This window comes from Lepisma saccharinum, chromosome 2 (genome assembly GCF_977018435.1).
Source record: "Lepisma saccharinum chromosome 2, izLepSacc3.1, whole genome shotgun sequence".
In the NCBI taxonomy this organism is placed as follows: Eukaryota; Metazoa; Arthropoda; class Insecta; order Zygentoma; family Lepismatidae; genus Lepisma; species Lepisma saccharinum.
Genome location: NC_139230.1, coordinates 63,360,236 through 63,372,876, shown reverse-complemented (window position 1 = coordinate 63,372,876; position 12,641 = coordinate 63,360,236). Strand labels below are relative to the sequence as shown.

Genomic DNA, 12,641 nt, shown 5'->3' with positions numbered 1-12,641 from the left:
TGTTTCAGTGTAACACAAAATTTGAAAGTTACATAAGAAACTTATGGTACAATAGCCGAAAGTGTATTTCTCCTGTGTTACAAAGAATGGTACAACAGGATGTATGCAAGAAGGTTACATGAAATGCTGTTGCTTCCTCTGTGAGTGGGACAGTCGGGACAGAGATAATCATTACGTCCATAAACACTTTACGAGATAATCATTACGTCCATAAACACTTGCCACTACTACAGGCATCAAGAACATATCACGAGATCTAATTGAGAAGCCCCAAAATTTGGGATGCGGCAACGAGGAAGAAGCTATTTTAATGTAATCAATCAATCAGAATGTATTTCTGCAACATTACACATCAAGATTGGTTTGATAAGAATTTTCGTCAAAGCACTAGGCCGAGAAGGCCAAGCTTTCAGGTACTCCTGGAAAAAAATTCCCACACTTAAGTGAGGCAAAGGTTAAGGAAGGTGTGTTTGCTGGCGCACAGATTGGAGCCATTTGATTCTACACTTTCTGACCCAGCAAATGAAGCATGGCAGGCATTCAAGTTGGTGTGTTCTAGTTTCCTGGGTAATGTCAAAGCACACAAATATGAAGTCACTGTTCGTGACATGGTGCACTGATTTCATATCATGAGGTGCCACATGTAGCTCAAATTACACTTTCTGGACTCACATGTGGGCTTTTCCTCGAAAAACCTGGGAGCAGTCAGTGATGAACATGGGGGAAAGGTTCCACCAGGACATTGCTGTGTTTGAATGACGTTGGAACAGCAGTATGCTTGCTGACTATTATTGGTCTATCATCAGGGAGACCCCTACAGATATGTACAAGCGTAAATGCTCCACAACGTCATGTTCGTAGGTATTGTTACTGTGTTTTCTTACTGTACAGTGTATTGTAATATGCCTATCACACATACTTGTAGCAATGCATCAGGTGGCTGTCCAATGAAATTGATGCGTGACAGAAGCATACGGTTTTCACACTTCAATTCTGTATCCTTTGTTTAGTCCAAATCACATCTAAAGGACAGAAAATGTCTTCAAATTTATTGTGCAGTGTTATTTATCCACCATTTTGTAAAATTTAAAAGACTAATTAAACAGTGCAAACAGCTGTGTTAATTCCTGCATCTAGGTAATTACAAAAGCCATAAGGAACTAAATTATTTGGATAATATTTCTCCAAAGTTATTATTAACCCATTAGTGCATAGTGTGCAATATATTGTACATTCATTAATATTCTTCTATTCTTCTATCATATTCTTAAAATGATTTTTTATTTGTATAAGACGGTTTTTGGAACATCAAGAATCACATTTTTAATAACGTCCTGGCAATTGTGATTGTTGAAGCTAAAGAAGAAGAAGAAGTTTTAATAATGGCTCAAAGATATTCTCAAGTAACATGCACTGGGTAAGCAAATTTCAAATTATAAATTTTATTTTACATTTTATGTAACTATTTTTTGTTTTCCAGGAAGCTGTGTATTGCATGTTTGTATACAGTCATGCAAAAAAGTTCTTCCCCATAAGGCTTTAATAGGAGCAAGTAATGCAGGAGGGTAGGCAACACATATTGCACACTTCGATGATCGGGTGATTTTGCCTGTCTTAACACCGAGAAATGTGTTCCACGATTAGGTCAACATGACAGGAAAGCAAAGAGGGTCACGTGACTATTGGTTACGTGGAGTGTTGTGCTTCTCCACGTCCCCAGTTCTTGATCCACATTGCAGAAAAAGTAGAGCTGCATGCAATATATGAAAATAGGTTGTTTTCAACTACACGCTTAATTATGATTTTCCCAATTGTAAATCTATCAGACGTGTCTCCCGATTTAGTCGGGACAGTCTTTTACTTTGAATTCCTGTTTGTCATAGGCGTAACTTGACGGGAGCAGAAAGGGCATTTGTAACCCCCCCCCCAAAAAAAAATCAGGTTTCTTAAAGCTGCTAAAACAGGAATTAAATACTATGATTTGACGCGTCCAAAAGAAGTATTATATTGAAAGATTTTTCCCAAATACGTAGATAGCAATTTAATACTTTGAAAGTGTCTCAGATTTGTTTATTGTCACAACTTAGTGTGGCACAGGTCTACTACAAAAGTGGAATTTCGTAACAGAAATATGAACCCACTCCTTTTATTTCGTAGCCGATTTCATCTTGAAACTGAAATTAAGAATATTAGTTAACAATGTCATTGGTAAACAATAAAAAAAATGTGTTAGACCCAATTCTTTAATACCTTATCATAATCTTTATCGCAAGTTTAAATTTTGTTGTAAGTCCACTTTATGCAAAAAAAAAAAAAAGGTACAGTTCTCACCTGTGCTTGGCGCTACGCCATGAAGGCATATAGGGGGTGTGGGGGTAACGCCCCACACTTTCTTGATTCGTTCGTGAGTGGGGGTGATGTGATCAGCATCACGCCGCCCCACACTTTCTTGATTCGTTCGTGAGTGGGGCTGATGTGATCAGCATCATGCCCCTGACCGCCTTTACCCCCAGGGTTTCCCCCAGGTACCCATGTCATTCGACGCTGGGTGGGCTCTGGGGCCGCTTCCAACGTTAGAAAAGTTCCCGGGCTTGAACCGGCCGGGAATCGAACCCGGGGCCTATAGCATGGTAGTCAGACGCGTTACCGACTGAGTCACCGGCACAGATAGACTAATCTGAAGTGCATACAGTGTAAAGTGGGATCCGAACCACTATGTGCGATCACCTGGTATCGTACCCCAGACCCTTTGATTACAAGGCCTTACCACTACGCCATCAGTGAGGCGCACACAATCTTTGTATTTCGACCTTTTTTAAACCTATGTGTATCATATAAGAGGTTGTTTAACGTTGCTATGCCTCTATGGATTATATTTAGCCAGTATTCGAGCACATAGCGTCAGGTTTCATAGAATATAAGCTTATCTTCAATGTTTATGGTTTCCTGTCTGCAGTAGAAAAACTGGCAGGTTCCCATAGCTTTTCTTTCAATAGTCTTCCAATGGTTGCATATTCACTCACTCAAATTTGATTCATTCGTTTCGAACACAATCCCCGATGGCGCAGTGGGATCGTGGGCACCTTGTAATTAAGGGATCCCGGGTTCGATACTCGGTGGAGGAACATAGTGGTTCGGATCCCCCTTTAAACTATAGGTCCATTCACGATTAGCCTAACAGGACACAAAGTGGACTTAAGACACCAAATCAAGCAACCAACACAATCCCGTTATTGTCCAGATTATCGAATCCAGAACCTTCGTCGCGAATAACATAAGCAGGAAGACAACGTGAAATAACCGAACAGAAACAGAACCTAAAACCTACATCGGATAGATTGAATTAAGTCGACGATACAGCACGGGTTCTGTAATGAAAAATAATACGAAAGTTGAAGGACCTCTATACGCACCCACTTTTCCTCCACTCAATGGGGAAGATATCCTTCTAGCTGAGAAGCCTTTACGTAGGAGTGCCCTGAGGGAACTTCAAGGCAACGACGATAAAGTGTTCTACGTGCAATGACGGGACCAAAACATACGTCAGATAGCTGTGTTCCTCCTTATTTCGTACGCCATTGATAACAGGAACACGTGACCTCGTCTTTGGTAGAGCAGACGCCTGCTTGCTTGCCACCACCCTTTGGTTCAGTGACCTTCGCCCGTAGTCAGCAAGAGCGAATGACTCACCAGATACTTGTTCTCTGTGAGGCTACACGAGAATAGATATTTCGTTAGTGGCTGTAAGTATTGTTTCATCTGCAGTTATATCAGTTAACATTTCAATAGTTTCCTAATGGTTACGTTAGTAATAAACATGTAAATTAGTTCTCGAGAATGAACGTTTTATCTATTTGAACGGGGGATTTTTATACAGCCTGCATGTATTATTTTTTCCTGAAACAAGAAGAAATTCGAAGACGCAAAAAGAGTTGTATAAGAGTAGCTAACAAAAGGAAAAAAGAAGAAGAAAACGAAAATGTAAATCCTGAAATAAATTATGGTAGAGATCGAGTGAATAACATTTTGTCATGGGGCCTCCTCGATGGCGTAGTGATAACGTCGTCGCCTTGTAATCAGTGGATCTCGGGTTTGATACACGGTGGATGCACATAGTGGTTAGTATCCCACTTTAAACTGAAGGTCGAGTCCAGATTGGCATATCTGTGAACCAAACCAAAACTAAGAAAGAAATTGTCACAGTGTAAGAAAATTTCATGTTCAACCAGATACGAAACAAAAGGGAATAATATATTGCAGGTTGGAGTTCACATCTGTAGCATCTAACCAGCACAATTATGAATCGCAACATATCGTATCAGATCCATTTTTATTATACATGTATGATAATATAAGAGAAGTAGAGGAAAGAGAAAACCAAGCGAAACACGGATGCCCTCTCCAGAATTTCAAATCTCGTTACATAAGGTTCTGGGTTGGAGTCCCGAACAGGCATGACTTTCTTGTTCTTGCCCTTTTATCTGCTTCATTTCATCATAATTCATTGTTATGGTTCACCTGCAGGGGAAGAATAATGACAATAATTGCCAATACAAAGCCAATGACAAACAGAACAACTCGATTACGGAGGTGCCAAGAAGATACGAGACTTGATAGTGTCTCCGTCTCTCGGTTTATCGAATTGAAAATTGCTCTCCCGTTCTCGGTCTCGATTAGTTAAATAAAGAAATCGAAAATGTATGTGAATGAATATACATGTATTTTATATATTCCGGTTTTGTAGATTTCATGAGAGATGAAATAAGTACTCTTCCATCGTATTTATTAGGGCCTCCCCGATGGCGCAGTGGTAGCATCGTCGCCTTGTAATCCCGGGTTCGATACCTGGTGGAGGCACAAGTGGTTCGGATCCCACTTGAAACTGTAGGTCCAGTCTCGATTAGTCTTACAGTGCATAAAGTGGACTTAAAAAACACCAACTCAACAACCATCGTATTTATTTTTATAATTTTTATTCCCTGTTCGATGATCGCGACGATAAGGACGAGTGACCATTACATAAAATGGATGACGAAATAGTCAAACACCCCCGACAAGGACGGTTTTCAAACCCGGGAACTTTGGCAACGATATCGAATGTCAATCACTTAATGAGCTTGACCACCGAGCCTGCTTAATGTTGTTTCTGTCAGGTAATTCGTAATAACTATCATTTGCTTCATAATTTATCTTATTGTTGTGATTAACCTGAATTCAAAGAATTAGTTGAAAGGCAAAAATGCAAGATTGAATATCTCTGATGTTACTTCGTGCCGAATAATATGACGTGGTATTATGATATGAATTTATTAATCATATAATATGCCTATTCATTCCATTGATTGATCCCAATTGAGTACACAAAATATGCTATAATGTCCACTCCATGGAGGAGTGGTTAGCACAGCGCGCTACGATGCCATGGGTCCCTGGTTAGAATCTCGACTTGGGCGTGGGTGTCCTTGGTAAGTGTCCCTTCATCAATTTCATCACAGCATCACTCATCTTCATCGTCGCTATTTGCCAAAAGTGAAAGAATAGCAAATCTAAATAACAAACATCCAATCAAATCGAACATCTCTACCGATTTAATTCTATACGGTACCGAATTCCCACTTTATTACTGCATCTTAAGTCATATTACAGCATCTCAATTGTTTTCCGATTCGAAAACATTTGGAATGTTGTTTTGTGCAGTTGATTGTGCATTGTTTCGTTGTTTGGATTGTTTAATTAACGTCGCATTAATTAGTTTTAGACCAATCGTGACAGGGGGAAGCAAGAGCACAAAGGAAGCGAAAAAGACAAGGAAGAGACCACGGCTTTCTTTAAAGATAGCATCCCGTGAATACAACTCAAGTGACTGCAGAATATTATGAATAAAATTTATTTCGCTTTTTCCTTTTATTTCTGTTTCAGTTATTTTACTTCGCTTTTCTTCTACCACTCGCGTTAATCGTCTCGGTGAGGGAGAATTATAAACTCATGAAATGGACGATGGTACAAAAAAATATATGCCTCTCCCACGGTTCGAAACTGTCAGTACAAAATATTGTCTTATTTTTAAAATTTACGGGCAAATATGGTTTGTCACGTAGCAATTTTCGCTTATCTCTTTCTCAAGGGGTTCCATTGCCTCTCTGATGTCGTAGTGGTAACGTCTTCGCCATGTAATGAAAGGCTTCCGAATTCAATACCAAATAGAGAGGCATTTGGTTCGGATCCCATTTTAATCTGTAGGTCCAGTGCATGAACTGGACATAAACAATTAACGTGTGGCATGTGGTCTGTGATGAGAACCATCATTTCAGCGAACCTTCTTGACAATGACTCTAATATCACTTGAAAGAATAGTATTTCCTTACGAGTAGCTCTTGTCAAGAAACCAGTTCCTGAAATTTTCTTCTGGAGGCATCGTAGCACCCAGCTGTTTGTTGTGGCTGGGGCACGAGTCATGTGACTCATGCTATCAAAGTTCAATCCTTCCCGAGAACTCAGAATCACCAGGCAAACTTAAGCGAATATTTTGTTATTTGGGTTGCATAAACAACAGGCTTTAAGACGTTACGAAATTCTACGTCCCGTGGCCCAGGTATTTTTTTCTAAGACTGTACAGTCAATATTTGCACAAAGAATCGGTTTACATAGATATCTGGAAACAATAAAAGTTAGGTGTACAATATATTGTACGCTATGCATAGCAACCTCTTTGAAAGCCATTGTTTCATGATTGTGGCTTGCATTCTGCTTGAAATGTTACACTAGCTTTTCCTTCATGATTTCTTTATGTAATTGTTGAGCCTTGTTATACAACAATGTATGTAGCTTGTTATTGTTTTTTGTTAGAAAATAATGAAATTTATTCATAAAGAGGGCATATACTGTTCTCGTTTTTTACTTCAAACACTAATTTATCAATACGTGCATATGTTCTTTTTTCTCAATAAAATTTTTCCTTTTTTCAGGTTGAATGTGCACGAAATTCTACCGAGTGATCAAAAAGTCACGCAACCCATGTAAGATTTGTTTGAATCTGTGTTACCTGGGCGCATCATTACGAAGCCACTATGGCGACCCAGGTCTCCCGATCTCACTCCGCCGGACTATTTCCTCTGGGGATTTCTGAAGTCTGCGGCCTATACATATTGTGTTATCTTTTATAAAATCAGCTGATATTCCTCCAAATGCAGGGCATAAAGTTTTTTTTGACAATTATTTCACCTCTGTAGCTCTTATGAAAAAGCCATCTGCATATGGCATATGCCCTACAGGGACAATACAGGATGGAAGAACAATGAAATGCACTCTAGTGGAAAAGAAGGACATGAGAAAGAAGGATAGAGGAGAGCATGATTATTGTTCGTGTGATGATGTACATCTTGTACGGTGGAATGACAATAGCGTCGTTACCCTAGCTACAAACTCTGAGGAACTCTCAATTGGCCAAGCCAATCGTTGGTCTCAGGCAAAAAGAGCAAAAATTACAGTCAGGCAACCGATTCTTATATCTCGCTACAATAAAGGGTTGGGAGGAGTGGACCAAATGGACCAAAATGTTGCTGCCTACCACACACGAATTAGGCAGAAAAAGTGGTGGTGGCTCATATTTGCATATTTTTTGGATGTTTCTGTTTTCAACGCTTGGATTTTGGCTAAAAAGGTGAATTCAAGAAACAGTACAGAATCCCTTCTCTCTTTTCGAAGATTCATAGCTCTTGCTTTGTTAAAAATGTTTGGAACAGCTACACACCAGGGAAAGCAAGCAGCAACTCCATTAGTCGATGAGCGGTATGACAGGATGAATCACTGGCCGGTGAAAATACCTAAAGTCAGGAGATGTGCAAATGAAAAGTGTTCAGGGAGAGCTAAATACGTATGTAACAAATGTAACGTGGGACTCCATCCTGAGTGTTTCCTACAATACCACGTGAAAACTGATAACCAGTTATAATATATGATTATAATTATTGTTATTATTCAAAAAATGTTAAAGTGTGCAAATGGTTAAAGCTTGTAACAATTTGTAGTATTAAGTAAAGTCATAGGTTTCAGTGAAAAATGTTCTGAGTTGAAACCAAGTTCTTAATTGTGATGTGAATAAACAATACACATGTTAACTATGCATAGCGTGCAATATATTGCACACCCCGTAGTTCCATTGTTACCAACAATAAAACTGAAATTATGGTATTTGTTTCATATTTGCACCTCCTGAGTACCAAAATTATGAAAAAAATACAAAAAACATTATTAGTAAACTTTATGCACTAATGGGTTAAGTCATTTTTAGCTGTGTCATTAATGACACATTAATTGATGATGAGATAAGAGAACAAATACCACAGAAAAAGGCACACTTTTGATTACAACTCAAGACTACAGTTGAGTAATACAAGATCTGACAAAAATTGTGATATAGAGTGAGCATCCAATGCTATAATACACAATAAGATATGTGCAAATACTGTCTATAAAAAAATATGACCTTCGAATGCAAGTGTAAGACTGCACACTGGCATAGACCTAAAAAATATATTCAAAATCCAAGTGCCCAGTTTATTCAAACGTGCAGGCTACTCTAGTAAATACAGTATTTAATATTCTATACATGCTTTAGTATTAGTAGTTTGATTTTCTTTCCAAACTTGATATCTAGTTTATACACATTTCATGGTGCAAGTTACAGTGTTTCAAACCAAGGTCCATGGAATCAGTCTTCCTCCCTGCCTGAGAAGGTCCTGCCATAACTCTGCTTTCTAACAACCCCTGCGGTTCAGAATTCTGAGATGTCATCGTGGAAGCACTTGCCTTCTTTCACCAGTCTCTTTACATGGAAGTGCATTGGAGGCATGAATGTTTTCATTTAGTATACAGACATATGTGCATGCAATTGTTGGAGTTTTTGTATGCAATGTTGTATTTAGAGGGAGGGTCGGGGGGGGGGGGTCAAAGCTCCCCAGGAAAAGTTGACCAGTACTTTATTAAATAACCAAAATACTTAATTGAAGTATGCAGGGTTTAAAGTGAGCCGGAACGCTCCGGAACTCCGTTTGTTGGTGAAACTCAGTTTCTGTGCGACATAATACATGAAAGTCCACCCTTTGTTACAATTTGTAAACAATAGGTAAAAAGGAAAGAGCGAAATTTGTCTCTTGTTGGTGGGTAGTCCGAAATTTAGAAAAAATATACATTCCAGTCAGTGCAATTTTTTAAGATTCAATTGAGAACCTAATTTCCTGAGTGACAGACGTGATAGATCTTGTGTTTATAGGATGCAACAACAACATGATCACTCCATTTTTCTCTTGCACGATCAATTATGAATGACAAATTGTTTTATTTTACTTAGCACTTTTTACCACTTTTGGCTAATTGTGAAGACGAGGAAAAATAGTGGTAAGATATATATACTATGAGGGACAAACGCAAATACTTATTGGCAGCACACAACACAAGACCCATAGAGCAATATACTGGCCAGACGCCCGTGAATAATGTAGTCCAGTGAGGTTGACATTTGGGTGTCTTGAGAAGGGGTCACTCCTTACACCCTGCACGATCATTTATGAACATACCAAAATTTTTAGAGTAGTTTTTATGATGAACATAACAAATAATAATAAAAACCAAGGAACCTAAAGAGTAATAAAACCTTTCTTCCCAGAAAAAATCAAATCACTAATGATAATAATATAATAAACAAAATAACATTGTTTAATACATTTATTATTATTATTATTATTAATTATTAGTAGTAGTAGTAGTAGTAGTAGTAGTAATAGTGTCCTCCTCCGTAGTCGAGCGGGTTAAGGCGTTCACTCGTCTTGAGATCGTTCGCTGCGGGACGGCGTAGGTTCGAATCCGGCTCTGGTCGGAATTTATTCGGCCTACGTATAGGGCCGGTGGCAACCCACCATCGTGAGGAAATTGGGGAGCTCCGAGTGAGTGAGCGTAATCCGGTCGAGAACACCTACTATAACGGCTGGGAATACGTCGGGCTTACCACCCCCCCCCCCCCCCGACTATTCCAATACTGGTTGAAGATCTCCACGCTTAGAGGTGACGAAGGAAAGTGTGGGAGGGAGATCGGCAGTCGGTAGGTATGCCTAGGCCTTTCATGGCCTGTTGCGCAACGGATTATTATTATTATAGTAGTAATAGTACAAGTAATAGTTCCCATGAGCCGACCCCCGTGGTGGAGTGGTTAGCCCATCGTGCTACGACTCCAAGGGTCACGGATTCGAATCCAGGTGTGGGTGATTGTGAGAGTAGATTCATCAATTTCATCATATCATCACTCGTGCCCATCTTCGCAAATAGGCAAAAGTGGCAGAAAAGCGAAGTAAAATAAATCAAATCAAAACATAGTGGTTTGGATCCCGTTTTAAACTGTAAGCCCAGTCATGTTTAGCTTATCTGTGCATAAAGTGGACTTAAGACAACAAATCAATCAATCTATCTTTTCGTTAATCTATAAATTTCACATTTTACTATTTATTTAATTTGACATTAATTTTCTAGGTAGAACACCTCTCTCTGATAAAAAGAATAGTGGTTTTAAGTAAATAGGAGGAGGAATGTTTTGTTAAATGCATATTCTTACACCATCTCTTTACTATTCGTATAGGTATGGTACAGTTCCCATTGCGCATTTCACCGTGCCATTAAACACACACCTTCGATCTCTTCATTTTAGATGTGTGATCAGCATCACACACCGGACAACTTAGCCCTCACCAAGGATTGTCTCCAAGAACCCATTTATTTGAGGATGGGTGAACCCCAGAGTAGCTTCATCCAGGGACAAGGCCGGAAAAATTCTGACCTTAGATCACCCACATCGGAAATCAGACTCTGGTCTCGTAGCAGTCAGATGCCCTACCGAGTAAATCACCGCTGCTCCCTGCCTGTATTCACTTAATAATCCATAATTATTACAAGTATTACCTATTCTGTATCTATTTCTGTCTACTTAGTTGAGTGATAATTGGATGAAATTGATGAAGAACATGCATGCCATGCCCAGGCTGGAATTCTGACCCGGGAACTTCGGTGGTGATATCGAAAGTCTATCACTTTCGTAGTATTATTAGCAGATATCGTAATATCAAGACAATTTTGCTATTCTTATTACATGTGATACAATTGACCAGCATCCGAGAACCCTTCCAGAATATATTTCTAGATAAATGACTACGTCCATGGCATGCTCCAGAATTGAAGTGGACAATGTAATGAATCAAATATTTTGTTGTAACAATTGAAAAATATTGACACGATTTGGTTGTTTTCAAATGACTTTGTCAAAAGTAGAGGGAAGCTTGCTTCTGCAGTGACGTCACAATTTTACAATCCCCGGCCCCCGTGGAAAAGGGGCTGTTATGGTCAGACCTCTTGAAGCGGGGTAGGGAAAAGTCTTCACGGACCTTGGTTTCAAACTTCATGGAGATTTGCACATATTTCATACAAGTTACTAGGTTCCAGATACTAGAACTGGGTTTTCAAATCAGGATGCCAGAACAGAATGGTCAGATTTCAGATTGTGGATGTATGAAATTTACATAAAGTGTACACAAAGATCAATATCTGATCATTAGATCAATAATTTCAAACTTTTTTACCACTATGAATTATTATAGGCAGTAAATCAGGGTTGGCATTTTGCCTTCCCCCCCCCTGGAAAAGCCTAAAACGGGTATTTCTTCTTTTCAGAAAAAAGGGTAAAACTGGGTTTCATTGTTTTATTTTCAGGTTATGTCTAAAACTATATGTATTAAAAATGGAAAACATTTCTTTCCCTAGTAGTAATGTATCAGAAAATTCAATTTGAATCAGGGTTTGCCTGGACAGGTCCAGCTCAGTTTCCCCCCCCCCCCCCACCACCACAAGAAACCACCTACATACCAAGTCAAAAAGTGTTGCTTTTCTTTTCAGAAAATCTTGCAAGTTATTGTTTCATGTACTTGTGAGGTTCTACGATTGTCAACAGTTTGAGAACACTTGTAAAATGAAGGCTTGGCCAAACTTACAACACTCAGAATAATTATGTATAAACAAATTACAACTGATCACGTGAGCAGCAAGAAAGTAGCGCCAGTTTCGAATATGGTGACTTCCATGCATACAGGAAGGTCTCCGTGTTCTCAGAGTTTCTTTCAGAAACATCGGTAAGGACAGCCGTTGAAAAGTGGCAAGAAGCAGATTGTTCTGAACATTTATGCAACGTTCTGTCGGTGGCATCCTGAGAAAACAGTGAAGGAGGTGGTGAAGTTGGTGTCTGAGTGGAGTCGCGTGCCAGTGTCTTCTGCTTTCGGTGCGTTGAAAGAACGGAAAACGACCGGTGAAGTTGTGACTCCCGGGAAGAAACACAACATTGTTGCTTGTGTGAACAAGTACACTCATTTTGAAATAAGCGCAATACAGCCCAAAGTGCATTCCTATTTTTTTAATCAAGAAGTACTCGCCATGCAGAAGGTATTGGCGAATGTTAATAACGATGAGGATCTCCCCAATTTTAGCACGTCCACATTAAATTACCTCTTGTTGGATGTTGGGTTTGTTTATGGGAAGCGAAGTCGGCAGACAGCACTCATCAACAGGGATGATATTGTTGTTTGGCGCCGAAAATACCTCCGATCCAT

The 12,641-nt window shown here is 39.3% G+C and overlaps 1 protein-coding gene across 1 annotated transcript in view; it reads right to left on the bottom strand.

Annotated features, from left to right (window-relative positions):
* LOC145984056 (mortality factor 4-like protein 1) overlaps positions 1-12,641 on the bottom strand; it is a 156,556-nt gene that overhangs the window by 107,091 nt on the left and 36,824 nt on the right. The gene's annotated exons all lie outside the window — the stretch shown is intronic.